The 25,169-nt window shown below is 42.1% G+C and overlaps 1 long non-coding RNA gene across 1 annotated transcript; it reads right to left on the reverse strand.

Annotated features, from left to right (window-relative positions):
* Nucleotides 1–1,788: 1,788 nt before the first annotated feature.
* LOC140730924 (uncharacterized) lies at nt 1,789–24,768 on the reverse strand. Its single transcript, XR_012099706.1, has 3 exons — nt 24,659–24,768; nt 17,783–17,961; nt 1,789–2,492 (listed from the first exon to the last, which is right to left on the reverse strand). It is a non-coding gene; the product is annotated as an uncharacterized lncRNA (long non-coding RNA).
* Nucleotides 24,769–25,169: the final 401 nt, after the last annotated feature.

The following is a 25,169-nucleotide window of genomic DNA, read 5'->3' on the forward strand; positions in this document are numbered from 1 at the left end:
TGGTGACATATATACTTTGATAATACATTTACTTTGAACTTGCAGCCTTTTACCTACCAATTGACCTACAATTTTATATGTACTGAATTAAAATTAGGTCTCCATTAAATGGTACTAAGAGTTAATCCAGCCATATCAGAATGTATTCCTTCCCTACCCTGCAGTCCAAGATGTGGCACAATTTGAACACTTTTATGCTATTTTTATTTTAAAGACACAGATCTCTTGAAACATTTCTGTGCCCTGATACTAGCAGAACATGTGAAGATACTTATATTGTAAAGTCACATTGTGGTGGGAATCCAAATATCATAACTGAACTAAAACAACAAGCACTAGAATCTTAAAGTTGTCACCATTGGCAACAGAACAGTCCAGATCTGTAGTTTCAAATCCTATTTTATAAACCACACCTGCTTGTACGTAATCAACCACTGACAGATTGAAATGCATGGATTAGATTTATTCACTCACCTGTATTTAACAAATAATAGAAATGCACACACCGCTTTTAAATCTGTTTGAAATGTGATAAACTAATTCATCAAAAAGGGAGGAGCATAAAATCCTTATCCTCTTTGACACCACATTTGCGGCTCTGCTGCTTATCACATCCTTGCTACTTGTTTAACAGACCAAATGGCCTGGCTGGGTGACTAACACTATCAGAATCCAGCAGGTGGTTCCCAGTGGAAAAGCTGTTTGCACCTTCTTTCTCACCCAGCTTGCAAATAGTTCTTCAGCTTTGATGTGTGCTTTACAGAGTCTGGTTTTGTTTATTTATAAAGATTCCAATTAGTGTGTAATGCCACTCCCAGTATGAAGTAATTCACAGAGGATCAACAGATTGGGATAAGTTAAGGTGAATGTAATGGGAGGGAGCTCACTGTCTGGTTCTACACTTAATCATTAGGATGTGGCATAGACTAAAGGAATGTAGAATTTACAGCCACTGACAATCACTTCTAACAGGAAGTGGGAAAGCTAAGCAAATTAAACTGTCTTGCAGACAATGTCTACAGTACACACTGAAATCTCTTTCAGTTAACTCACAAGTTAACGTTGGTGACTGGTTTGCATAAGTACAGTCTCCAGAATCTGCAGTATACATCAGAGCTGCCAAACTGCATCACATGCATTTCTGTCTGTCTGTTTTAATATGGCAGGGAGAATAGGTTCATTTGGCATTTCCTCCTTTGTAGTCACATAATACATTTAATATTTTCTGATAGATGTGACTTTGGAACAATTGCCTTAAACTGGCTGTTGTTATAAAAGGTGTTGCATTGCAACGATAATAAACTAGATTACAGGAAAAGTGCTTCATTTGTAGTTTCTGGGTTCCTCAATCCGAAATATTCATTAATCCAAATCTGGAATTTACAACCAGCAATGACAACCTGTATAACATAACTACATTTCATTTGACACTGAATGGGAATAAATCCTATCAATGGTTCAGGAAAAAGATGCTGCTTCCGTGCAACACACACAAAATGCTAGAGGAAACCAGCATCTATGCAAATGAATAAACCATCACGTTTCGAGCCGAGACCCTTCTTCAGGACTGGAATGGAAAGGGGAAGATGTCGGAATAAAAAGGTGGGGGAAGGGTAAAATGGATTAGCTAGAAGGTGCCAGGTAAAGTCAGGTGGATGAGAAAGGGAAAGGGCTGGAAAAGAAGGAATCTGATAGGAGAGAACAGTGAACAATGGGAGAAAGGGACTCCAGGGAGAGGTAGAGTTAGGTGACGAGAAGAGGTAAGAAGCCAGAATAGAGAACAGAAGGTTTCAAGATTTCAAAGCAACATTTAATGTCAGAGAAATGTATACAATATACATCCTGAAATGTTTTTTCTTCACAACCATCCACAAAGACAGAGGAGTGCCCCCAAAGAATGAATAACAGTTAAATGTTAGAACCCCAAAGTACCCCCCAGCTCCCCTCACTCCAGCATGTAAGCGGCAGCAAGCAACGATCCCCCTCCCCCCACTGGCAAAAAAAAGCATTGGCACCCAACACCGAGAACTCAAGCTTGAGTAAAGCAACAGCAAACATACAGACTTGCAGTACTCCAGAGACTACTTGTTCACCCGGTACTCGACATATCACGGTCTATCTCTCTCCCTAATACGGGAGAAAGAGGTGTCCCTGTTTCACAGCAAGAGGGGAGACATAACAAACAACTCGCTGGATGTTAAAAGTCCGTTGTGTTGCTTTTTCCAAGCTCAGTGCGCAAAGAACTCCGATCTCTGGCCACACAGTCTTAGATCTTCCATCTCCCATGGCACACTGATCTGCCCAGACACCGACCTCCGATCCACCTGTCTCCATAGCCGTGAGATCTCGGCCCTCCAAAAGCGAGCTGAGCTCTTAGGCCGAGCCCTAGGCATGCCGAGTAATGGACTGTCGTGAAACCCCGAGAGCAGGTCCCATTCCCGCAAAAAGCAGTAGTCAGTGTGTAACTCCGGGTCAGGGTCTTCAAAAGAACCCTGAAAGGGAAAAATAGAGATATTAAAGATGGAAATGGAGCTGTAGATGAAGCAAAGGAGTCGCTGAAGGCACCATTAATCCTCCTAAGCTCCTCCTCCTTTCAAACGACGAAGGGAAGTGTGGGAGAAAAAAATGCCTGAAGGAGAAATCGACCTTCATGCCATTAAGTTGGAGGCTACTTAGACAAAATATGAAATGGCCTTATTGTGGTAAAAGAATAGGGCATGTTGGAATGGGAATGGGAATCAGAATGAAAATGTTTGGCCACCGGGAAATTCTGTTTTTGGCAGATGGAGCGGAGATGCTCAATAAAGTAGTCTCCCAATTTACATCGGGTCTAACCAACGTTGAGGAGGCCACATGAGGAGCACTCTATACAATAGACAACCCCAGCAGATTCACAGGAAGGAATCTGGAAGGACTGTTTGGGGCTCTGAATGGAGGTGAGGGAGGAGGTGGATGGGGAGGTTTCCACTTCTGTCATTTGCAGGCATATGTGCCAGTTAGAAGATTAATGGGGAGGGATGAATGGACAAGGGAATCACGGAGTGAGTCAAACCCGCGGAAAGTGGCATGTGGGGGAGAGGGTAGGTAAAGGTGTGTTTGGTGTTAGGAACCCATTGAAGATGCTGGACATTGCGGAGAATTATGCATTGGATGTGAAGGCTCATGGAATAATAGGTAAGGACAAGAGAAACTCTAACTCTGTTAAGGGGTGGGAAGATGGGGTGAGTGCAGATGTCTGAGAAATGGAGGAGATGCGGGTGTGGGGAGCATCGATGGTATATCCCATTCTTTGAAGAAGGAGGACATCTCTGAAGTCCTGGAAACGAAAGCCTCATCCTGGAAACACGTGGTAGAGACGAAGGAATTGAGAAAAGGGAATAGCATTTTTACAGGAAACAGGGTAGGAAGGGGTATAGTCATGGTAGCTGTGGGAATCAGTCGATATGTCTCCAGAGTTGGAGTCAGAAAGATCTAGAAAGGGGAGAAATGTGTCAGAAATGGATCAAATGAATTTAAGTTTCAGGGTGGAAGTAGGAGGAAGTAGTAGGAAGTAGGAAGCTGAAGTTGACGAGATCAGTATGGGTGCATGAAGCAGCATCAATGCATTTATCAGTGTAGCAGAGGAAGAGTTGGGGAGTATTACTCGGGAAGGATAGGAACATGGATTGTTCTACACAGCTGAGCAAAAGGCAGGCATAGCTGGAGTCCGTGTGGATGCCCATGGCTACCCCTTGAGTTTGGAGAAAGTGGGAGGCACCAAAGCAGAAATTGTTGAGGGTGAGGACCAGTTCAGCCAGACAGAGGAGGGTGATGGAAGAGAACTGGTTGGGTCTTTCATTGAGAAAGAAGCGGAGAGCTTTCAGGCCTTCTTGGTGGGGCATAGAAGAGTAGGGACTGGACATCCATGATGAAAATGAGGCCAGCAGGACCAGGAAATCAAGAGCGTGTCTTGTCTCATAAATGTACATGGGAAGGGACTGAACCAAGGGGGTTAGAACAGATTTGAGATATGCAGGCATGAGTTAAGTGGGGCAGGACCAGGCAGAGACAATGGTCCTACCCGGACAGTGAAGTTTGTGGATCATGGGTAAGAGGTAGAAGTGAGCAGTCCCAGGTAAGAGAACTATGGGTTTGGTGGCAGTGGATGGGAGCTCTCCAGAGCTGACAAGGTTAGTGAGACAATTATCTGAAGGTCCAGAGTAGGGTCCTTTACAAAGGGTGAGTCAGAGGAGGTGTCTGAGAGATACCACCTGGCCTCAGGTCAGTGCACCCTGTTTGTCTGCAGGTTTGATGGCATGGTTGAGATTGGTGAGGAGAGAGCTGAAAGCAATGTGTTTGGAGGTAAGCTTCGAGGAGGAGAGAGGAGTGCTGAAGTCGAGCCGGATGTTTTTCATCGCCAGTTGGAGATGAACAGATCCAGAGCAGGCAGTGAACCAGAGCAGAACGTCCAAGATGAAGAGGGGGCTTGGAGACTGGAAAAGGGATCACCAGTGTGGGTTGGAGAAGTCTGGCCATAGATGTGGGCTCGGAGATGGAGGCAATGGAAGAAGAGCTCAGCATCGTGGCGGGCACGAAACTCACCACGTGCAGGCTATGGGAGACAAGGGCAAAGCCCTTGCTGAGGGCAGAATGTTTCATCTCAGAAAGTGGAAGGTTGGAGTGAATGGTGAAGATACGGCAGGGATTAGAGCTGAATTCAAAAGGGGGAGGAGAGTTGATTGCATCAGAGGAAGGGGGAGGATTGGGGCATTCAGGGAAGGTAGGGTAGAAGGAAGATGGAGGCCCTGAGGACCCAAGAGGAGGCAGCGAGCCTGTGAGATCTGGTGTTGGAGAGTGGTGGTAGGGGAAGGGGAACTTGGCGGCCCAATGGCAGCGAGGAACCTTGAGGTGATGGCAGCCGAGGTCTGGGCTGGAGCCAGAGCTAGAGGCCTCATAATTAGTGTTCTGAAGGCATCTGAGGCCATTGGAACCAGAGCTGGCAGCAATGAAATTCATGTGTCCACAGCTGGTCACTGCTTAATCATTAAAACATTATTTATGCTCCAAAATATACTTTCTGGCTCTAATAATGTTCTTCATTTAAAGGTCTTTCAGTACAAATGTAATGGCTGCAGGCAGTTTATAATTTTCATCTTATTCCAATGTGATTTTTAAAACTACACACACACACACACACACACACACACACACACACACACACACACACACACACACACACACACACACACACACACACACACACACACACACACACACACACACACACACACACACACACACACCCCCCCCCCCCCCCCCCAATCTCCCGTTTCATGCCCGTGTGCTCTCTCTGTGCTCCAAAGTGGTCGCATGCCTGCTGCTGTAGGTCAGTCGTGGATCTGTCTCACAGACATCCAGTTGTTAGTGGCCTGGAGCCATTGGTAGGCCTTTGAAAGATGACCTATTGGCAGGGGAAATCTGTGCCATAATTACACTTTCACTTCATGACCGTATGGATATTTAACACACAACTCTGCCCGGGGCACCGTTGGTAGCTCATTTGGCAGACTGTGTGGGATTTGCCATTTCACTCTCTTGTTACAGTGATCACACATCATCCTTCATTTTCATACCCAATACACCAAGCGATAAATAAGGGGAAAAAACACTGTCTATACTACTCACGTATGCTATCTGATCTGTGTGCTCCCAGCCTTTTGTGCAGTTTCACCTACTGTTCATATGTTTATGAAGATGAGATCCAATTGATTTTATATTCCATATTAACCAGATTCTAGTTAAAAATAAGATAGTAAACATAAACCAGTTTGTGTGAGGATGATTCAGGCAGGCACTTCTATGCATGCAATTTGTTTTAGGCCTTCTGACAAGAACAGCGCTGCAACACAGATTTCTTGGAAATGCTGCTCTGTCATCATAATTTCCCTACTTCCTTTGTAGTCAACCATGACTGAGGACGTTCCCTTCTCTAAGGTCAGATGTAGCTGGCAATTCCAAAGTAGGCCCTGCAGGCATTACCACACATACCCATTGTGCATTCGGTGGGGAAGTAGCCCCAAGAGGAGGACTCTTAAGGTTCAAAGTTCAAAATGCATTTATTATCGAAGAAAGTATACTATATACAACATTGAGATTCATCTTCCTGCAGACAACCACAAAACACAGAAACACAACAGAACCCATTAGGAAAACAACCCACACAACAAAAACCATCAAAGCACCCATTGTGCGAAAAATATAGGAGAGAGAAATCAGCATATAGAGGGAAGATTGAAAATCTGGATGAGTGGTGCCACAACAACAAATTCTCACTCAATGTCCATAAGACCAAGGAGCTGATTAACAACTTCAGGAGAAGGAAACTGGAGGTCCAGGAACCAGTCTTCATCAGGGGATCAGAGATGAAGAGGGTCAGCAGCTTTAAATGTCTTGGATTTATCAGTTCAGAGGATTTGTCCTGGGCCCAGCATATCAGTATTTTAATGAAGAAAGTACTTAGAAGTTTGCAAAGATTTGGCATGACATCTATAACATTGACAAACTTCTATAGATTTGTGGTGGAGAGTATATTGACTGGTTACATCATGGCCTGGTATGGAAATACCACTGTCCTTGAATGGAAAATCCTACAAAAGGTAGTGGATATGGCTTAGTCCATCACTGATAAAGCTCTCCCCGCCATTGAGCACATCTACGCGAAAGCAGCATCCATCATGAAGGTTACCCACCACCCAGGCAATGCTCCTTTTTTGCTGCTGCCAAGAAGATACAGGACCCTTAGGACACACACCACCAGGTTTAGAAACAGTTATTACTCCTCAACCATCAGGTTCTTCAACCAGAGGGGTTAACTTCACTCACCCATCACTGAAATATTCCCACAACCTATGGACTCACTTTCAAGGACTCTTCATCCCATGATCTCGATATTTATTGCTTATTTATTAATAATTTTTTTTGCTCTTTTATTTGCACAGTTTCTTGTCTTTTGCATTTTGGTTGTTCCTCCATCATTTTGGGTGCAGGCTTTCATTGATTCTATCGTGTTTCTTGGATTTACTGTGTATGCCCGCAAAAAGACATTTTTTGTTGTGTATGTATTTTGATAATAAATTTATTTTGAACTTTGAAAAAGGAATTAGTCACGTAAACAATTAAAAAGTAAGCAAATAACACATAGAACATAAACCGTAGAGTCTCTGAAAATGATTCCGCACCACGGAGCCAGTTCAGTGCTGAGGCAAGTGAAGCCAGTTGAAGCCACAGCTGCACAGTCTGTTCAGCGCTGAAGCAAGCGGACCTCACAGAATAGTAACTTTGTGCTTTGCTGTCAACCATGATGCCTTGATCTTCTTAATCTGGTTTGGTGCTTAAACCAGCCAGACTTCGGTTTATTTTTCACTCTCGGGCCCGGGCTGCATCGCTTCAGTCCAGCCCTGTCCACTCCAGCAATGGCTACCTCAGCCATACCTGCATTTTCAAGAGTCCAGTTTTCTGAATCCTTCAAGAATATCGCATAAGTCCCAGGTCATACGAATGGTTCAAAATCATAGCTCGCAAAGGGAAATTACAGGTTGTGAAATACAGTGATCGTTATTCAGATGTCAAAAGTGAGGATGAAAAATGGACTCATCACGATCAAGGGGCCAGTAAGAGCTTAACCTGTTGATATAGAGGTGGAACCAAGGGTCCAGTGAGGAAGGACAACAGCATTGGGTCCTTCTCCTACTGGAGAGGGAGGGAGGGCCCAGGTTGGTGGAGGAAGCCCCTCAATGATGAGTGTAGCATTTCACCACACCAGTGTGCCACATGAGTGGTAGCAGTGCTATTGATGTGTGTATGAATGCATTAGAATGCCACAGAAAACATTGACCATGAATGTAAAGAATGAAAAGACATTGAACCTTTTATTCTGATAAATGAGTTTTTTATTTTGAATGTTTGTTTTGTTAATTAAAAATCGTATTTTTCTCCTTCATTTGGTTACAGTTATAGCGTCTTTGAAATATTCTTTCCACTCACAGTTATGGTATAGTTCATTTTCATACTCTAGGTCCCGTCATGCTACACTGGAAGTCAGTGGACTTCTGCCATCTGATGTCAGTGTCCTGCTGTCCTGCCTCTGTTGGCCAGAAGTAGGATGATATCATCCCCTGGGACTGAGATGACATGTTTATTGTCTTGGGGGGACTAATAAGTTTCACATGGTTCCTGCTGGCAGTGACAGACGGGCAGCCTGGCAGGACTGAAGGATGGGTAGCATGTGGAGTGGCCTGCTCTTCCTGCTAGTAACACAGGGCCTCTGTCTACTCCCAATGCACAGACTCGAAGTTCTCAACACAACCCTGAATGACTTGGCTGAAGAGATCAAGCGCACTGTCACCAAATTTGCTATCAATAGATCGTGAAGTCAACACAGAAAGGGATATAAGTAGCTTAAGTGAATGGGAAAGAGTTAATAGATGCAATACAAGAAAATGTGAGGTTGTCAACTTTGGAAGAACAAATAAATTATAAGTTAATAAAGTGAGGCTACAAAATGCTTTGGTGTAAAGAAATATGGGAATCCTATTTCATGTAATACAAGGGTTTGACATGCAGCTACAACGAGAAATTAGGCTGATGGAATGTTGGTCTTTATTGCAAAGGGCTAGGAGTATAAATGTTGGTAAATTATATATGGAGCTTCTAGAGCCACACCAAAAATACCACAGTTGTCCTTTGTCTCCATATTTAAGGGAGGATATACTTAAATCAGAGGCAATCCAAAGAAGATTGATTCCTGAATGCTGGGTAAACTGTTTCTTGGAGTTTAAAAGAACAAGAAGTAATCTTACCAAGACATAAGATTCTGAAGAGATTTATAGGATTGATCCTGAGAAAACTTCTCCCTTGTGGGGTATCCAGAACTAAAGGGACATGTTTCAAAACAAGCAGTCATCTACTTAGGACAGGGATGAGGTGGAATTTCTCCTTCAGAGTTCAGGAATCTCTGGAATTTAATATCTAGTGAGGTGTAGAGGTGGTCATTGAGATACTTAAGGCAGAATTTAACAGGTATTTGAATTACGAGATAGTTAAGGGGTATTGGGAGAAAATAGGGGAGTGGTATTGAGGTTAAGACTCATTCATAAATGACGGCTCACAGGTCCTACTCATATACTCCTACTCCTGTCTCTTATATTCTTATGGTGTAACAGCTGAAATGCAAGCTTTCTGGTCTGTTTGCAAAGATCACATTTTCCAGACTTTCTTTCGAAAAAGCAAAACAACAAGGTCTAATGATATTAGTTAAACCTTCTTGTTAAGTCCAAAAGCACAAAATCTGCTGGAAGTTATCGATGCTAATAATGATTAACAATTCTTTTGGACATTGCACTGTTTATTACTTCAACAGATGATTCTTCTTCAATTACTTTGACTTTGTGAAGAACCAACCTACAACTGCTTTTGAGTTACATTTCAAGTATGTACAGCACTTCTATGTGAAATTATATTGCTTAATCATCTCAGAGAATTTTTTAAAAGTCACAAAATTATTTTCTTTTTCCTCTGGGAGAATACTTTCAGATATCCTGGAGAGCTGAATATCATACCTTCATCACTCAGATTCCTCTTCAATAACATCTAAACTCACCATTGCCGCAAATTGCCCTTCCATCTATGTGAACATATTTTTCGACAATAAAAGTGGACCCTGAATTTTTGCATGTCATAACAACAGTTTTTTTTTTTGTGGTCAGCTATTCATCAACTCCGACAGCTTTGCTAGTTTTCCAGATTAGTAAGTATTCTTTTTATTTATTAATTTTTCAGGATTTAAGCAGATCAGCTTTTACTGACTATCTGCAATTGTCCATGAACTAATTGCCTAGCTAGAGATTATTAAGAGTCAACCACGTTGGTGGGCTTTGGATCACATAAAGGGCAGTCTGGGTAAAAACAGTGGAATTTTTCCCAAAGTGCAGTAATGAAACAGATGGAATTTAACAATAATTTTGGAGCTTTGTGGTCACCACTACTAATGATTGTTGATTTCACTGGAGAGTTATTCTTGATTGCTATTGGTGGGGTTTGAGGCTTGAACTCAGCTCTGGGGATCATTAGTCCAGTTCTCCATAATTTAAACACTCCACCACCATCATGGACTGTCTTCATTGGCTTCAAGATTCTGAATTTGCAGATTTAACAGTTCTCCACTTGAGGTCTGATTATCTGCAGTGTGGTTGAACAAAGAATGAGACTCCTCATTCCATGTCAGGCTCCCATGACGGGCTGAAGAGGTAAGGGGGGGGGGAGACGATAGAGTGGAGAATTGAAAATGAGGGAAGGGAGAAGGGGAGAAATTACAGGAAGTTGGAGAAATCAATGCTCGTGCTATCAGGTTGGAGGCTATCCAGATGGAATATATAAATCTCGTCCAACTGATAGTGGCCTCATTCTGGCAATGGATCAAAATGTCTGAATGGGAATGGAGACTGGAATTAAAATGGCTGGCTACTGGGAAATCCTGCTTTTTGCAGATGGAGCAAAGGTGGTCGACGAAGCAATCCCTCAATCTTCGTCAGGTCTCACCAATGTAGAGGAGGCCAGATCGGGAGCACTGCATACCCCAAAGTATTCACAGGTGAAGTGTTGCCTCACCAGGAAGGACTGTTTGGAGCTCTGAATGGAGGTGAGGGCAGAGGTGAATGGGCAGGTGTTCACTTCTTCTACTTGCAGGGATAAGAGCCAGGAGGCAGATTAGTGGGGAGGAACTAATGGACAAGGGAATCATAGAGCGAGCGATCACCATGGAAAGCGGAGAGTGGGGGTTGGTAAATATGCGTTTGGTGATGAAGATGGTGGGAATTGTGGAGAATGATATGCTGGATGTGGATGCTCCTGAGAACAAGAGGAACTCTATCCCTGTTAAGGTGGCAGGAAGATGGGGAGAGTGCAGATGTTCGGGAAATGGAGGAGATCTTTGTGAAGGCAGCAATAATGGTGGAGGAAGGATAACTCTGTTCTTTAAAGAAGGAGGACATCTCTGATATTCTTCAAAGGAAACTTCATCCTAGGAGTTTGGAAAAGACAAAAGAACAGAGATAGGCAATGGCATTTTTACAGGAGACAGTGTGGGAAGAGGTACTGTATAATCAAGATAGCTGTGGGAGTTGATAAACTCATAAAAAATATCGGCAGACAGTTTGTCTCCAGAGACGGAGACCAAGAGATCGAGAAAGGGGAGAGAGGTGTCAGAAATGGACCTAGTGAATTTAAGGGCAGGGTGGAAGTTGAAAGCAAAGTTGCTGAAATTGACGAGATAATCACGAGTGCATAAGGCAGCACCAATGCAGTTCAGAAAGAGTTGGGGAACATTACCAGGGAGGCTTGGAACATGGACAGTTCCATGTAGCGGAGAAAAAGACAGGCATAGCTGGGACCCCTCCAGGTGACCATAGCTACACCTTCAGGAGCCGAAAGAGATATTAAGTATGAGGTTCATTTCTGCCAGCTGCAGGAGCGTAGTGGTGGAGGGGTACTGTTGTAGTACATAAGATTATCGTGATTGAGTGCCTATAAGATCCCTTACTAGATAGATGTTGATGTATATTAGTAGCAATACCTTTGAAATTGCATATAAAAGGTGGAGATGATGAAATGGGCAAGGCATCTGTCAGTTATAGAGCAAGTGAAAAGAATCCTGGAAGTTCAAATATGTGCAGGAAACAGATTATAGATATGAAAAAATGTGGAATGCTATCGCAGAGGTATGGCAATGGTGGATGAACTTTAGTTGTGAAGATAGTGGTGAAGAATCTAAGACAAAGGAAGCAGAAGAAAGCTTGAACCTGCATAGGGGAGGCATGATCACAGAGACACTGGATGGCAACAATCTCTAAAACACAGCTGACAGTTGAAAATCTGTATTTAGGAAATACAAATTGAGGGAAGTTGAGCTCTAAAATTGAAGTCAGTGAAGAAGGTAGCAAGGACAGAACTGAATGGATGAAGGGAAGTAGCTGTTCTTGAACCTGATGTTAATGGAACTTCAGACTTCTGTATCTCCTCTCTAGTGGTCATTGTGAGAAGATAGTTTATCCCAGATGGAGGGGATCTTTGTTGCCTTCTTAAGGTAGCAACTCATGTAAATGCAACTAGTGGTGTACTGGGATGAATCTACTACCCTCTGTGTCTTCTTAAACTCCTGCATATTCAAATTGCTGTGCCAAACCATGATGCAACCAATCAGGATACTTTCAACAGTACATCTGCAGAAGTTTGTTAAGAGTGTTCAGCCGCAAGCCTAATCTCCTTAATCTCCTAAAAAAGTAAAGATGCGGATGCGCTTTTCTTATGATTTTATCCCTGTGCTGGGTCTTGAACAGGTCATCAGATATGTTAATGCCCAGGAATTTAAAGCTGCTAACTCACTTTACTGCTGATTATGCCAATATAGACTGCCACACATTTGTCCTCTTTCCCCTTCCTGAAACAGTTGCTGGGGAATCTAGAAGAGTGTTTTTTTGGAATAAATAGCAATTTAAAAACTAAGAATTTACAAAATCCATAATTTATTTTTTGTTCTCTGAGCATTTGTAAATTTTAAAGTATGTAGGAAGTTGTATTTCTCTGCTTTCTTGTTAAGTCATTAGAATGTCCAATAGCAATGAAGTGCTGCTGAAATGCAGTCAAAAATTTTAGATAGAAGAATAGTGACTAATTTGTAAATAACAAGATTAGAGTGATCAGTTAATAGAGTTATAGAGTCATATAAAATTACAGTACAGAAACAGGCCCTTTGGCCCATCTAGTCCATCCTGAACCATTTAAACTGTCTACTCCCATCAAGCTGCACCAGGACCTCAGCCTCCAGTACCCTACCATTCATGTACAGTACCTATCCAAACTTCTCGTAAATGCTGAAATTGAGCTTGCATGCACCACTTGTCTCACGGCCTTCTGAGTGAAGAAGATTCCCCTCATGTTCCCCTTAAACTTTTCACCTATCACCCTTAACCCATGGCCTCTGGTTGTAGTCCTACCCAACCTCAGTCGAAAAAGATTGCTTGCATTTACCCTGCCTATAGCCCTCCTAATTTTCTATAATTCTATCTGATCTCCTCTCAATCTTCCACATTGCAAGGAATAAAGTCCTGACCTATTCAATCTTTCCTTACAAATTAAGTCCTTCAGACCTGGCAACATCCTTGTAAAATTTTCTCTGCACTCTTTAACCTTCTTTATATCTTTCCTGTAGGTATGTAACCAAAACTGCACACAATACTTCAAATTAGGCCTCAATAATGTCTTATACAACTTTAATATAACATCCCACCTGCTTTACTTAGTGCTTTGATTTAAGAAGGTCAATATGCCAAAAGCTTTCTTTATGACTCTACCTGTGACATGATTTCAATGAATTATGGACCTGTATTCCTAGCTGTCTTTCTTCTACCGCACTCCTTAGTGCAAGACCTGGCGTGGTTGATCCAAACAAAGTGCAAAACTTCGCACTTGTCACCATTACATTTTGTCTGCCATTTTCAGCCTATTTTCCCAGCTGGTCCAGATCCTGCTGCAAGCCATGATAGCCTTCCTCGCTGTCTACTACACCCCCAATCTTGGTGTCATTCTCAAATTTGCTGATCTAGTTAATCATTTTATCATCCAGCTCATTCATATAGATGACAAAAAGCAATGGACTCAGCACCAATCCCTACAGCACTCCACTAGCCACAGGCCTCCAGTCACAGAGGCAATCATCTAACTCCACTCTCTAGCTTCTCCTACAAAGCCAATATCTAATCCAATTTTCTACCTTAACTTAAATACCAAGCATCTAAACCTTCTTGACCAACCTCCCATGTGGGACCTTGTCATATGCTTTACTAAAGTCCATATAAACCACATCCACTTCCTTGCCTTCATGAAAATTCCTGGTAATATCTCTGAAGAACTCTATAAGAATGTTTAGACATGACCTACTATGCACAAAACCTTGCTGACTATCTTTAATCAGTCGATTTCTATCCAAATACTTATATATTAAGTCCCTTAGAATACCTTCCAATAACTTTCCCACTACTGATGTCAGGCTCACTGGCATATAACAACTTAGTTTATTTTTAGAGCCTTTCTTGAACAGTGGAACAAAGTTGGCTGTCGTCCAATCCTCTGGTACCTCACTTGTCCTTAAGGATAACTTAAATATCTCTGCTAGGGCCCTGGCAATTTCTGAACTTGCCTCCTGCAGGATTTGAGGAAACACCTTGTCAAGCTCTGATGATTTATCCACCCTAATTTGCCTCAGTTCAGCAAGCACCTCCTGCTCTGGAATCTGTACAGGGTCCACAAAGTTGGTGCTGCTTTTCCTCACTTCAATTGACTCTGTGTCCATTTCCTGAGTAAATACAGATGCAATAATTTTATTTTAGATCTCCCCTGTCTCTTTTGGCTCCACACATTGTTTACCATTCTAATCTTCCAGAGGGCCAATTTTGTCCCTTGCAATCCTTTTGCTCTTAACATTTCTGTAGATTCCCTTATGATTCTCATTCACCTTGTCTGTTATGGCAAACTCACCTTCTTTTAGCCCTCCTGATTTCTTTCTTAAATGTTCTCTTAAAAAAGTAATCAGGAGGGCTAAAAGAAGGCATGAGATTGCCCTGGCAGACAAGGTGAAGGAGAATCCTGTTCTAACATGATTCAAGTTGTGGTATGAACATTCACCAAGCAATACAAGTTCTTACTATGCTTACTAAAAATTCCTTCATCTGTTTCAGCATGAAAGACATTACCTATTAAATAAACTTGAACATAAGAAACCTTCCACCTATATAAGCAATATGGAAATAGCACAATGATCATGGGATGAAGTCATATACACTGTTTATCACTCTTTATACTTTATTTGCTTACTGTATACTTGATTAAAAGGAATGTGCAGAGATATTTGGATTATCTGTCAGGCTGGAATAAACTAAACTCGTCCAAATAAATCACAATGGCTTTCCTGTAAAATATCTTCTTGCGTCTTCCTTCTCCATTTTGTTTGATGCCTTGTTGACTCCATCATCTTTAGCAGTAATGCTTCACAAGTAATTTCCCTTGAACTTCGATGAAGCTGAGAGTAACCCTATGACTTGAATTGAAAATTGAACAGGCAGACATGCCCGCACCATTATTCCCAAGGTAACAGATTTGAATATTCATCAAGCATTCCTTATACAGTATTTTCTGATATAGGGATCAGAATATTAAAATAATGTTAAAATGATGGGATATACAAAACAACAACATTTATAAAGTAACTATTCATTCAACAATAACAAGAATTAGTATCTTGAATAAGTCTTCAATTTAAAATGGCTTTGTGCATGGTAAGGCATGGGTAACAATTCTTAGAGAGTTTTTCAAGGAAGTTACCAGGAAAGCTGACGAAGGTAAGGCAGTGAACGTTGTCTACATGGACTTCAGCAAGGCATTTGACAAGGTCCCACATGGGAGGTTGGTTAAGAAGGATCAGTCACGAGGCATTCAAGATTAGGTAGTAAATTGGCATTGACTTTGTGGGAGGAGCCAGAGAGTGGTAGAAGAGGGTTGCAGCTCTGACTGGAGACCTGTGCCTTGTGGTGAGCCACAGGGATCGGAGCTGGGTCCATTGTTGTTTGTCATCTATATCAACAATCTGGGTGATAATGTGGTTAACTGGATCAGCAAATTTGCAGATGACACAAAGCTTTGGGGTGTAACGGACATCAAAGAAGACTATCATGGCTTGCAACAGGATCTGCATCAGCTGGGAAAATGGCTGAAAAATGGCAGATGAAACTTAAAGCAGGCAAGTGCGAAGTGTTTCACTTTGGTAGGACCAACCATGGTAAGTCCTACACACTGAACGGTAGGTTACTTAGGAGAGCGGGAGAACAAAGGAATCTGGGAGTACAGGCCTATAATTCATTGAAATTGAGGTCACAGGTTGATAGGGTTTTAAAAAAAAGCTTTTGGCACATTGGCCTTCATAAATCAAAGTAGTGAGAACAGGAGACAGGATGTTACGTTTCAAAGGTACATTTAAAGTCAGAGAAATGTATACAATATACATCCTGAAATGCTTTTTCTTCGCAAACATCCACGAAAACAGAGAAGTGCCCCAAAGAATGAACAACAGTTAAATGTTAAGTGTTCCCTCACTCCCACACGTAAGCAGTAGCAAAGAAACGATCCCCCCCCCCACCACTCCACCAGCAAAAAAAGCATTGGCACCCACCACTGAGCATTCAAATGTGCAGAAAAGCAAGAGCAAAGACACAGACTTGCAGTGGAGGATGCTATCACGTATTTGCTGCACAAATCACTCTCTCACCTAGATGGGGTCAGTTGTGCTGTGAGGATTACATTCCTTGACTTCTCTAGTGCCTTTAACACCATCCAGCCCAAGATCTTAAGGCACAAGCTAACGGAGATGGGAGTAGACTCTCACATGGTGGATTGGATAGTGGACTACTTGACAGATAGACCTCAGTATGTGCGGTTGGGAGACTGTAGGCCTGACACGGTGGTCAGCAGCACAGGAGCGCCGCAGGGAACCGTACTCTCTCCGGTCCTGTTCACCCTGTACACATCAGACTTCCAATATAACTCGGAGTCCTGCCATGTGCAGAAGTTCGCTGATGACACGGCCATAGTGGGGTGTGTCAGGAATGGACAGGAGGAGGAGTATAGGAAACTGATACAGGACTTTGTGATATGGTGCAACTCAAACTACCTGCGTCTCAATATCACCAAGACCAAGGAGATGGTGGTGGACTTTAGGAGATCTAGGCCTCATATGGAGCCAGTGATCATTAATGGAGAATGTGTGGAGCAGGTTAAGACCTACAAGTATCTGGGAGTACAGTTAGACGAGAAGCTAGACTGGACTGCCAACACAGATGCCTTGTGCAGGAAGGCACAGAGTCGACTGTACTTCCTTAGAAGGTTGGCATCATTCAATGTCTGTAGTGAGATGCTGAAGATGTTCTATAGGTCAGTTGTGGAGAGCGCCCTCTTCTTTGTGGTGGCGTGTTGGGGAGGAAGCATTAAGAAGAGGGACGCCTCACGTCTTAATAAGCTGGTAAGGAAGGCGGGCTCTGTCGTGGGCAAAGTACTGGAGAGTTTAACATCGGTAGCTGAGCGAAGGCCGCTGAGTAGGCTACGGTCAATTATGGAAAACTCTGAACATCCTCTACATAGCACCATCCAGAGACAGAGAAGCAGTTTCAGCGACAGGTTACTATCGATGCAATGCTCCTCAGACAGGATGAAGAGGTCAATACTCCCCAATGCCATTAGGCTTTACAATTCTACCGCCAGGACTTAAGAACTTTTTAAAAGCTATTATTAATGCTTTTTGAGATAGTGATTTAGATGCATATCATATTTTCTTACTGAGTTAAGTATTGTATGTAATTAGTTTTGCTACAACAAGTGTATGGGACATTGGAAAAAAGTTGAATTTCCCCATGGGGATGAATAAAGTATCTATCTATCTATCTATCTATCTACCCCAAAGACTACTTGTTCACCCGGTATTCGACATATCACAGGCTCTCTCTCTCCCTAATAAGGGAGAAAGAGATGGCTCCGTTTCACAGCAAGAGGGGAGACATAACAAACAACTCGCTGGTTTACAATGTTAAAAGTCCGTTGCATCACTTTTTCCGAGCTCTATGCCTAACAGCCTCGGGTCTCCTGGGCACACATCTAGAGATCTTCCGACTCCCACGACACACCAATTTCCTGCCAGGACACTGACCTTCGATCCACCCGTCTCCAGGGCCACAAGATCCCGGTCCTCTGAAGGCGAGCTGAGCTCTTAGGCCACATCCTTGGCGTGTCAAATAACGACAAGTCGTGAAACCCCGAGAGCGAGTCCCATTCCTGCAAAGAACCAAGGTCAGTGTGTAACTCCAGATCAGGGTCTTCAAAGGAACCCTGAAAGGGAAAAAAAGAGATATTAAAGATAGAAATATTGTTCAAGGTAGAAATAATGTTAAAGTTGGTATTGGTAAGGCCTAATTTGGAGTATTGTGTGCAGTTTTGTCAACTACCTGCAGGAAAGATGTAAACAAGGTTGAAAGAGTTCAGAGAAAATTTACAAGGATGTTGCCGAGTCTGGAGAACCTTAGTTATTAGAAAAGATTGAATAGGTTAATATTTTATTCCTTGGAATGTAGAAGATTAAGAGGAGATTTGATAGAGTTATTGAAAATTATGAGGGATATAGATAGGGTAAATGCAAGCAGGCTTTTTTTGACTGAGGTTGGGTGGGACTACAACTAGTGGTGTTGGATTAAGGGTGAAAAGTGAAAAGTTTAAGAGGAACATAAGGAGGCTGATTCCAATCTGGCTCTCAATGAACTTCGCAAAACCATCAATATCCATGAAACCACACACCCAGAGGCTGCTTTCATCATTGTTGAAGCCCTTAACCAAGCATCACTGACCAAGTCTACCGATAACGCCATAGCCACGGCACTACACAGCATCCTCACTCACCTAGATTCCTGTTCCTGGACTACAGTTCAACACCATAATTCCCTCCAGACTTGACAGGAAGTTCAGAGACTTCGGCCTGCACCCCACCTTGTGCAGCTGGATCCTAGACTTCCTATCTGATCACTGACAGGTGGTAATGATGGGTTCCCTCACCTCTGCCCCTCTGCCCCTCAATACAGGTGCCCCTCAGGGCTGTGTTCCGAGTCCCCTTCTCTACTCCCTTTACACCCACGAATGTGTTGCCACACACAGCTCCAACCTGCTGATCAAATTCACAGATGACATGACTTTGATTGGCCTTATTTCTAGCAGAAATGAGATAGCCTGCAGAGGAGAGGTTGACACCTTGACACAGTGGTACCAGGATGACAATGTCCAAAAACAATGATTGTGGATTACAGGAGGAATGGAGACAGTCCGATCAACATCAATGGGTCTGCAGTTGAGAGGTTGACTAATTTCGAGTTCCTTGGTATACACATCACTGATGATCTCACCTGGACTGTACATACCGGCTTTGTGGCGAAAAATGCACAATAGCATTTCTTCCACCTCAGGCGACTGCAAAGGTTTGGCGTGGGCCCCAAAACCCGCAAAATCTTCTATAGGAGCACCATTGAGAGCATCCTGACTGGTTGTATCCCTGCCTGGTTCAGGAACTGCACCAACCTTGATCACTGGGCACTGCAGAGAGTGGTACGGACAGCCCAGCGCATCTGTGGATGTGAACTTACCTCCATTGAGGACATTTACAGCAGCAGGTGCAGAAAGAAGGCCTGGAAGTTCTTCGGGGACACCGGTCTCCCCAAACAAACTGTTTCAGCTGCTTCCGTCTGGCAAACGATACTGCAGCATTAAACCCAGGACCAACAGACTATGCGACAGCTTCTTTCTACAAACCATTAGGCTTTTAAATTCACATGTCTGTACACTGTGACAGAGTCATAATGCAAAGATTTTTACTCTCTCATGCTGTGGGATGGATGTAAGATTTAAATAAATTCTAAATTCTTCACTCAGAGGGTTGTGAGAGTGTGGAATGAGCTGCCAACGCAAGTGGTGCACGTGAACTTGGTTTCTACATTTAAGAGAAGATTGGATAGGTACATGGATGGCAGAGACATCCCGGTGCAGGTTGATAGGAGTAGGCAGTTTAAATGGCTCGGCACAGACTAGATGGGCTGAAGGGGCTAGTTCTGTGCTGTACTTCTCTTTGTCTTGATGACTCTATGACGAAATACAACAAGTAATTTTACAGGATGACTATCCATCAAAATTTGACACCAAACCATTTAAAGTTATATCTGTATAAATAAAAATAGGCCACTTCATGGAGCTTCTAAAATGAAGAAGGAGCAGTAGTGGGCAAATAATCCCAAAATTTAGGGCTGTGACAACTGAAACAAAGCTTCCAGTGGTGAAGCAATTACATTTGGGAATGATTAGGAAGCAATAACGAGAGTATTTCCGACAGATAGAGAACAAGCCACGAAGAGTTCTGAAAACAAAGGATAAATATTTTAAAGTCAGACACTACTCATCATCAGAGCTTGTTTTTCTGACTCTTCTCCCATGCAGACACCAGCCTGACTGGGAAACTAGGTTCCTCTTCATTCCTGTGATTATATATCATTTTACATGTTCATTGCTCTTTGCTGCTTTGTAAAGCACTCTTAAAATATCATCATTTCACATGAACTGCCGGAAAGCTAATGACATCAATTTTCTTCACAAATTAATAGCAATGATGCAATTAGTGTCACAAAGGTTACAGGTTGCACAGGCATTTTGATACCATATGACCACCTCAAATTCATGCTGTATTTCTCCATCAAAAGGATAAATGCTGGAACAGGTTGCCAAGACTGCTGAGCAGCATTTGGCATTCTAATAGAAAGCTTTCTTTATGAGCATGTGAGCTCAGTAATTATTCCAGTAATGTGCAGTGATAGGCCCTTACAGGTAATAGGAAACATAAGAGCGCAGAATTGATACTGAATGAATTGAATTGACTTTATTTATTACATCCTTCACATGCATGAGGAGTAAAATCTTTATCTTACATCTCCATTTAAATGTGCCATGTGCAAACATCGTAATTTATAATAATTAATAATAAATAAAACAGTCAGTGTAATATAGAGTACACTCAAATCAGCATGAGTTCATCAGTCTGATGGCCTGATGGAAGAAGCTGCCCTGGACCCTGTTGGTCCTGGCTTTTATGCTGCAGTACTGCTTCTCGGATGGTAGCAGCTGAAATAGCTTGTGGTTGGGATGACATGGGTACCCAAAAAAAAAAAGATCCTACAGGCCCTTTTTACACACCTGCCCTTGTAAATATCCTGAATCATGGGAAATTCACAACTACAGTTGCGCTGGGCTGTCCACACCACTCTCTGCAGAGTCCTGCAATTAAGGGAGGTACAGCTCCCATACCGGGCAGTGAGGCAGCCAGTCAGGATGCTCTCAATGGTGCCCCTGTAGAAAGTTCTTGGGGTTTGGGGGCCCATACCAAATTTCCTCAACCATCTGAGGTGAAAGAGGCAGTGCCTTTTTCACCACACAGCTGGTGTATATAGACCATGTGAGGTCCTCGGTGATGTGGATGCTGAGGAACTTGAAGCTGTTTACCCTCTCAACCCCAGATCCGTTGATGTCAATAGGGGTTAGCCTATCTCCATTCCTCCTGTAATCCACAACCAGCTCCTTTGTTTTTGTGACATTGAGGGAGAGGTTGTTTTCTTGACACCACTGTGTCAGAGAGATGACTTCTTCCCTGTAGACCACCTCGTTATTGTTTGGGATAGTGTCGTCAGCAAATTTGCATTGTAATTTGTTAGCATGAAGCTTCATAATGCGTGTAGATGCATGTGGAGAAACCTTAAAGCAAAATATAGGCTTGCACGTGGTCCCTGAAACCTATCATAATAAGGCTATGGCATATAGGAGAAGAATTAAACCATTTGTCCCATCCAGCCTGCTCCAGCATTTCATCATGGCTGATCCATTTCCCTCTCAGCTGGAACCTCCTGCCTTCTCCCCATATCCCTTCATGCCATGACTTAACAAGAATCTATTCATCTCTGCCTTAAATATACCCACTGACTTGGCCTCCACATCTGACTGTGGCAAAGAATTCTATAGATTCACCACCCACTTGCTAAAGGAATGCCTCCTCATTTCTGTTCTAAATGGACATCCCTCTATTCTGAGGCTGTGTCCTCTGGTCTTAGACTCCCTCAGCATAGGAAATATCTTCCCCAGATCCACTCTATCGAGGCTTTTCAACATTTGATAGTTTTCAATGAGACCCTTCCTCATTCTTCTGAATTCCAGTGAGTACAGACCTAGAGTCATCAGACACTCCTCTTAATCCTAGAATCATTTTCCTAAACTTCCTTTGAGCCCTCTCATAATATTTGAGTATATGTTGTTCCAAATGTATCAAGGCTGTTCAGTGAATTTTTATTATAAAGCATTGTACGTTGACAGCAACAGAAGTCCTTACCAGAATTCATATATGGATCCATAATCTACATTGCAGGTAACAGTTGAATTCTCATGGAGCAACTCACAGCCAGTTACAGCTTTCATGGACACTGAGTTTAGCATCGTCCATTACTGAGTTGGTGCAATTTTCCAGCAAGAACATAAGGCTTTTTATTTTGCCAGCAGAGCAAAAGAAATTTTCTACTTCAAGTAGGCTCTATGATGTCCTCCTTTATGTTATGTTCCTTTTTTGGAGAAATATGTGGCAGTTCCTCCGGTAATTTCTTCTTTTGTTCATAGTAATGACATTTTTACCCTCATCCAATAACTTCATCTAACAACTGGTCAATTCCCAGTCTATTTAAAATCTACGTTTGGATATTAAGTCCTAGGTTTTCAATTTCAATGTATGGTCGGGTTAGATGGAGAAAGAAATGATAAAAACTTGCATTTTTAGTGGTTATAGTTAGTAAAGAATGGGATTGGAGGAATCACCAATTTTCTCTGAGATGAAGTGCAGCATAAAAGTTTGTGAATCTCTGCTTTAGGAAGATGAAACTGTTCGGGTATGGCTGAGAATCACATTACAGCTTGGGTCTGTATCTGCTGGCTACTAACAAAGACAGCAGCCTGATATAAAAAAAACATCCTTCATAATTTTTTCAATCACAAGTTATAATTTCAAAATAAAGGTTTTGTTTTTATTGAAGATTCATATTTGTGGTCTAAAATATATCAACAGGTCCCCAGGTTTTTAGCATTAATTTAAAGTGTAAATCCTTGGCATAATACACCATGTATTATCCAGTTTGTCTGTTGTGTATTAGTTCATCACAAACACCACACAGTTGCCAATTTGATTTCAATCTACACAGATAGCTGCTCTATTTTCCTGTTTTCTGTAGCAGTATAATTCTCTCCTGGTGTTAGTTTTTCAGTAACATTTGAAGGATTTTCTGTTTGTTCATTTGACTGAAACAAATTTTAAATCTATTGAAATATACTTAATAAATGAAAGAATTTTTGATGATGCACCAGATATCAATGTGGATAAATTAATGAATCTCATGACTTGAAGTAGTGAAGGAGTTGGGAGCAGAACCCAAGGAATTAGAAAGGCACAAAATAATTACTGATACTGCAAACACGAAAAAATCTGTAGGTACTGGAAATCCAAAGCAACACACAAAATGCTGGAGGAATTCAGCAGGCCAGGCAGCTTCTATGGAAAAGAGTAAACTGTCAATGTTTCGGACTGAGACCCTTCATGCAGACAAGAGAGGAGGGGGGGGGGGGGGAGTCAGAGTAAGAAGGTAGGGGGAAGGGACAAAGAAGTACGTGGTGACAGGTGATGGTTGAAACCAAGAGAGGGGGAGAGGATGAAGTAAAGAGCTGGGAAGTTGATCGGTGAAAGAGATAAAGGGCTGGAGAAGGTGGAATCTGATAGGAGAGGATAGAAGACCATGGAAGAACGGGAAGAGGGAGGAACACAAGAAGGAGGTGATGGGCTGGTAAGAAGATAAGGTGAGAGAGGGAAACAGAAATGGGGAATGGTGAAGAAGATGAGGGAGGGGCAATTAGGAGAAGTTTGAGAAATCCGTGTTCAAATGGTGATACTGTCCTCTTTTAGTGCTTCTGTTTCTTTCCAAATACTCTAGAAGTGGGGATAAATTTATCTCTTTGGATATTTAAGCATTTCTATCTCTATGTTTTCATCACATTTTAGGATATATGAGAGATATCATGAATCATGTCACAATCAGTTTCTCTTTCCTATATTTTCAAAAGCCTGTCAGGATCCCTTTGGAGATAAATGTGACATTTTCCACAAGCCTTTAAAGTTATACTGATGGACACTGATAAAATATAGGTGAAGCTACCCCAAAGCCTCTTGTCTTTTTTCTCAAAGGCATTCTTCAAAAACAATACATATTGCTCCAGAAAATCGCTCATTGTTTAATTTATGAAGACCTTTTTTCACTTTAGGGTTTTAGGGTAGATTCAATGTAAAAGGGAATATTTGAATGATTTTGCAGACCAAAATATGGGCAATCTATATATTTTCTGTAAAATTAAAATGATGTTTTAATTTTATTTTTTGAATATATTGAATAATAAGAACACTTGATTTTCTATTTTCACAATTTAACATAACCAAAATACTAGGAAGGCAGGAAGGGAAGCAGTACACATGTCCCCATCTTTATCAATGGTGCTGAGGTTGGGAGGTTTAAAGTCTTCATGTTCTTTGAAGTGAACATCAGTAATGGCCTGCTCTGGTCCAACCACATAGATGGCCAAGAATGATCATCAATACTTCTACGTCCTCAGGATACAAAAGAAATTTGGCATGTCCCCATCAAACCTTACTGATTTTTATCATTGCACCATAGAAAACACCTTATCTGGATGCATCTCAGTTTAGTATGGCGATTGCTCTGCCCGTCACTTCAAAAGTACTGAAGAGAGTTGTGGACACAGTTCAGCACATCCCAGAAATTAACCTCCCCTCAATGGACTCTGACTATTCTTGCTGCTTCAGTAAAGCTGCCAGCATAATCCAACACCCCTCCCACCCTGGACATTCCCTCTACTTCCCTCTCCCATTGAGCAGAAGATTTAAAACCCTGAAAGCACATACCACAGGCTCTAGGACAGCTTCCGTCCCACTGTTAACAGACAATTGGATGATTTCCTAGTATAACGAGATGGACTCTTCACCTCACAATGTACTTCGATATGATCTTGCACCTTAATCTATCTGTACCACACTTACTCTGCAGCTGCTGCACTTTAGTCTGCATTCTGTTACTGTTTACCTCGTACTTTCTCAATGCACTGTTTAATGAATTGACCTGTATGAGCAGTATGCCAGACAATCTTTTCACTGTATCTTGGTACAGGTACATGTGACAATGAGAAATCCATTCCAATTCTTGGTTGTTCATCTTTTCAGTGATTCATCTCTACTTAATTTTCTTGTTATATTTGACAGGAGGGAAAAGAGCAAATATGTCAAAATGTCAAAGGTCAGTGGAACATTGGGTCTAGCAAAATGCCATGAATGATATAGGTGTGGTTAGGAAATGGATTAAATTACACTGGGACTGTATTTCCTTTGTATTTTTTGGCAGCTCAAGTGGAGAGGCCAG

This window comes from Hemitrygon akajei, chromosome 1, assembly GCF_048418815.1.
Source record: "Hemitrygon akajei chromosome 1, sHemAka1.3, whole genome shotgun sequence".
Lineage (NCBI taxonomy): Eukaryota > Metazoa > Chordata > Chondrichthyes > Myliobatiformes > Dasyatidae > Hemitrygon > Hemitrygon akajei.